Genomic DNA, 5762 nt, shown 5'->3' with positions numbered 1-5762 from the left:
TCAGTCAAAACAAAGAGAAAGAAAATATTTTATATTTATATTTTCTCTGGTTTTATAAGGCTGTTGTGTTTGTGGTAAAAATTACCCCAAACAACACTGTTGTATACAAAGTGTGTATAGGACCTTGAAAACGTATCATCATGTTCAATTGTATGTTAACCAGTTTTCCTGGTTAACATAAGGAAAAGTCATCAAGTATCAAGCTGAAAAAATTGTTAATCTTGTTTTTAGAGACGTTAAATGTTGAATGGGGTCAAATTGACCCCAAACATAATAGGAGGGTTAAGTTACATTAATTAAAAATAAACAGAAAAACACTCTGAGCTTCCCATCAACCCCAAAAATGGGTACAACTGTTCTCCAAGCATCATTTTTGTGACATTTATTCCTCTAGTCCTTCATTAAAAGTTGTAAAGAACTGGGAAGCTTTGAATGGCTAGAATCAACATTTTGGACTATTGTTAATGGAAAAAAAAATCACATTGGTAGGGAAGCGAGGAAGTGTGGAAATCTGCTTGGCTCTTGACAGCCGATAATCACAAAGTTCAGCTGTGGCCAACTTTTCTCAGCCGACAAGCTTGTTGACCGTCCACACTAGTGGTGGACAGTTAATTTGTGAATTGATCCATCACTAGTCCACACATCGGACTCTGTAGGAAATGAATGGACTTCCGGTGAATTGTTTATCATGTTGCTCACAAATGAATAATAATTGTTTGCATGAAATACATTGTTCCCTACTGGACGGCCACTCCTGGGCTCCATGTAAACATATTGACAAGCTTTGACCACGTAGGACTGACATGAACACAGGAAGTACTTTTTTTTTGTGATTACTAGGAATTTATTTTGTATGCTATGTGGTGTTTATACAATGTATGGCATCTGAGATATTTATAATCATGGTCCTTTAACCCAAAACCCACAAAGGAAATAAGCTCTCAAATTTTTTTTAAGGTATTGAGCCACTCGAGGCAATTTACAGTGATTTTAGAAAAGTAAGAGTGGCTCATTGCTTTCATAAAATGGCAGTAACACACCATTGTAATAAAATTGGAAAACAAATGTTGTATCTTATTTTTAACCATTGATAATGCAATGATTATAATACTTAAATGTTATTCTGCTGCTGAGCAACATAGTTCAAGTATTAGTAGAAGTTACTAGGCTTCAGATGTGACTCAGCCAATCAGAAATGAGAACTCAAACTATCTGTTTTATGTGCCATCCTTTGTGATCATGCGATTTGTGCATGAAATGTCTTCTTACTGCAGTGTCCTGTTGTATTTTTTGAATGATTATCAAATAAATCAATAAACTTAATGACTTGTTGGTGCCTTTGATATATTGGGAAGATACTACTATAATATATTCATATTTAAATGAACTATTATGAGGTCACAGGTGTGCTCATACAGGCAATTATATCAATATTTAAAAGAAATGTTATTAGGTCACAGATGTCTTCATATATGCAATTATATTATTAATATTTAAATTAACTGATATGAGGTCACAGGTTTGCATTTATCAGGCAGGCCCATTTTACAACTGCTTTGAACTCGTGTTTTAGGAGAAAAGCCATGTCGGCCTTCAAGTGTTGTAAATGGGACATTAATCTGTACAATTTAGTAACCTTGTTTGAACCCTTAACGTTCCAAGAGACAAAACGGATACTACCATGAGTAATGTTTAAATCAGCCATTTTTTTTTTTTTTTTGTGTAGGTGACACAATCGTCCTCTGTCATTAAACTAACAGAGTAACTCCACTGAACAACTGACAAAAGTAGCTTGAGTATGAACTTTAACCCTGGTAGCCACAGTCAGTCCCATTGTCATATGGGAAAATTAGTCAAAGGCATACCACTAACACAATCTGAATAAAATAAACGCAGCCAACTAAATTTATAAGCAGCAAATATTGAAAACTAAGCACAAATACAAATGAAAACCAAAAATCTCATGAGCTGCTACAAAATAATATGGCGTGGGCCGTATCAACACCAGAAGCCCCACAAAATATGCTCTACTATATATTACAATTATATAAACCTTGGCCATTTCTAAAATGGTAACAGACCCAAGGCAAGTCACATAGTCAATCCTGTTCTCCAGTGAGATGATGAATCATTAAATGTGGCCTATGTGTCCCACAAACTGAACAATATAAAAGCAGCCACTGATAGACTGGATAGGAATAAAAATGTAAACCAAGAAGTGTTGCTGCAAATTAACATGAGCGTCCCAAAATGATATATTAAATAAAAACAATTCGTGTAGCCCTACGCCTTACTCACAGCCAAACCCAACACATACCTCTCCTGAAGTAGGCTACATTATCTGTTGTCCGGTCGTTCGGTCGTAGGTTGAATATTGGTCCGGAAAAAGAGAAGCGCCGCGTCGGGGTTATCGAAAATGTGGGCAGTTCCCTGGAAAGTAAGCCGTAGCTTGGCGGGATGGAACAGACCAAACTTCACGCCGGCTTGGTGGAGTTGTGCCTTCACGTCCTTAAACTCCGCTCTGCGTCGGGCCAGCGCTGCAGAGTAGTCCGGGAATATATGGACCCTTTTCCCTTTATAGGACAGCTGACCACGTTCGCGGGATGCGCGGAGAATAATCTCCTTCGTCTGGTAATAGTGCAGCCGCACCAGAATGGCTCTCGGAGGCTTGCCTGGCAGCGGTTTGGGTGCAAGGGTGCGATGTGCTCTGTCTATAACCGGCGTGTTGGGGAAAGTTTCCTCGCCCATGATTTCCTTCAGGAAGGGTCCCATGAAGGCAGTCGGATTGGTACCCTCTTCACCCTCAGGCAAGCCAACCACACGTATGTTCTGTCGACGGGAGCGATTTTCTTGGTCATCCGCTGCGGCTTTGAGCTTGACGTCCGCAGCCAGGGCAGCACATTGAGTCTCCAGCTCCGCCAGCCTATCTCTAACTTCATTTTGTGAGGTTTCCAGGGCAGCGATTTTGTTTGCATGATCAGTCTCTGTTGTCTGTAGTGAAGTCATTGTAGAACGAAGTTCTCTAACTATTTCTTCACGCATAGTTAGAGCTGTTGCACGGAATTCAGCCATAATCTCTGCCTGTAGCGCTTTCACCTCTGTGCGGATAGTGGTAATCATTTCGTCCCCAGTGTTTAGCCCCGCCATTTCACCTGTTTTTGGCTAGCTAGCAGGGAATTGTCGATCAGTTTTGTTGACTTGCTGCTTCCCCCGCGGTACTTATTTTTCCCGGACATTAAGAATTAGTTAGTAGTCGTTTACAGCAACAGTGTGTACTGTTTCGAAAATTCAATTGCTATATTTATTAAAAAAAAAAAATATGAAAGTTCAGTGGAGAAGCTTCGGAGCACGTCCTCACTCGGCCATGTCAAACTCGGAAGCCCCGAACTCGTGTTTTAGAATGGGCTTTTGAGCAGCTGTCCTATCCCTGGTTATGCAAATAGGCCCACTCATCCATGTTTTGGCACACGGGAAAAAAGACACCATCATAAAAGAACACAGTGTCTCTGTAATAAGATACACCACAACTCAGTGTCTTTGTAATACTTGGCTCACTGAAGCAGACCAACTGACCATTGGCTCTTGACAGCCAATAATCACAAAGTTCAGCTGTGGCCGACAAGCTTGTTGACCGTCCACACTAGTGGTGGGAAGACCGATTCTTTTAACAAACTCAATTCTGTTGGTCAGTCCAACAGTAGTAAATCAATTCAACACCAGTTCATTGGGTTCACTTTACCCCTCACAACATGAGGAGGAATGCCATAAAAAAATAACCCACAGTCTAAAACACAAGTCAAATAGCCAATAGTCTAATTAGAGGTTAACTGAACCTAGGCTGATGAACCTTTCTTTGCTGTTTCAAGTAACATTAGGCTTGGTCAAGCCAGCCAGAATTGAAGTCATTGCCAATATAGATAAATAACTGTCTTTGCTCAGAACTGTACGCAGTGCAGTCCAACCATACTGAACGTTAGGTCACAGATGTCTTCATATATGCAATTATATTATTAATATTTAAATTAACTGATATGAGGTCACAGGTTTGCATTTATCAGGTAGGCCTATTTTATAACTGCTTTGAACTTTGACTCTTGAACTGGACCGACACTGTGCACTCAATGGTTTAGGACCAAAATACATCTCTGACTTGCTCTTACCATATGAAATTTCTAGACCTCTCAGGTCATCTGGGACCGGTCTGCTAACCATTCCCAGAGTTAAAACTAAGCATGGTGAGGCAGCTTTTAGTTACTATGCTTTTAAAACTAGGCTTAAAACTTACCTTATCCTGTATTTCTTAGCTAAAGTCTTCTGTACCGTGTGTACAGCACTTTGAATTGCCTATGTGTACGAAATGTGCTACACAAAAAAGCCCAATCATCCATGTTTTGGCACACAGGAAAAAATACACTCATAAAAGAACAAAGTGTCTCTGTAATAAAATACACCAGAACTCAGTGTCTTTGCAATACTTGGGTCAGCAAACCAATTGACATATATTGTCAGGGTGTGTTTAGTTTGCTGTTAGTAACTAGAGAACGGGATATGCAGCTCTCTATCATCTGCACCCATATTGTATCAATCAATGTCAACGTCAACAAACTACCAAGCGTTTGCTATAGTGATCTGGTGAGTAGCGTGGATTTGGTGGGATGTGGAGTTCTACAAGGTAACTCCTCTGTCTCCAACTTTACACTTCATCACTGCTTCAGCTCCCAACAATACTCAGATGATGATAATGTTCCACTCTTGACAATGTTCATCCACTTCTGATGTGATACATATATGATACAGTTTGATTGATTACATATTTATTGTAGAATTGATCAATACTACACTGGTTGTTTATGGTAAGGTCGTAACCTGAACTGACTCTAATGTGACATTTTGATGCTATTCCAGAGGCTTTTCCACCCTGACAGGAATAAAATTCTGGGGGAAACACTGAATCCTAAAATGGTCAAATTTAAAGATACTAAATATGGGCACAAAATATTGGCTGTAAGCAGCTTCAGTCACAGCTATCAGATGCCAAATACTTAATCTCTAAAATAAAACATCAGAGACCGATAAACTACTTAAGCTACAAGGAACATTTTATTTCTCACCAAAAGCCTGATTGTTTTCTATTGGGTTTTTTTTTTTTTTAATCTAATTGTGTATGTCTCTTGTATCTTGGCATCATTGAAAATGAGGGAAACCTCAATAATCTCTGAGATTTTAAATAAAGGTTTCAAATCAAATCAAATTAGGGGATGACCAAACTTATGAGTTTTCTGAGAAATTTAACTCTGAGCAACACCTGACTATCTGTTTACTCTGTACCTTATTTTAAAGAATTTTCTGAAGCTAACCTAGTTACCTTACCACTGAGATGTATGATTGGCCAAGCAGATGTTGTTTTACATTTCATTGGCTATCGTTCACAATTGCAGCTACAAAAAAAATCCCACTACTATAATTGGAGAGTGGTTTGTGTGTTTGTGTGTCCCACCATGGAGAAGAGGAGAGGAGAGGAGAGGAGACAAGGAGAGGAGAGAAGAGGAGGAGAGGAGACAAGGAGAGGGGAGAGGAGACAAGGAGAGGAGAGAGAGGAGACGAGACAAGGAGAGGAGAGGAGGAGGTTATAAATTCTAGTAATTATAATTGCTGCATTACACCAGCACAACAACCCAAAATGGCTTTGTTCCTATTACTTTTAATCACCATTAGAGGGCACTATGAACACATTAATGGCACAGACAGTCACACATTTACCT

This window comes from Centroberyx affinis, unplaced genomic scaffold (assembly GCF_046629955.1).
Source record: "Centroberyx affinis isolate AG114_WGS23_722 - 3 ecotype Tasmania unplaced genomic scaffold, CSIRO-AGI_Caff_v1 ptg010258l_1, whole genome shotgun sequence".
NCBI lineage: Eukaryota > Metazoa > Chordata > Actinopteri > Beryciformes > Berycidae > Centroberyx > Centroberyx affinis.
Note: the sequence above shows the minus strand (reverse complement) of the source record.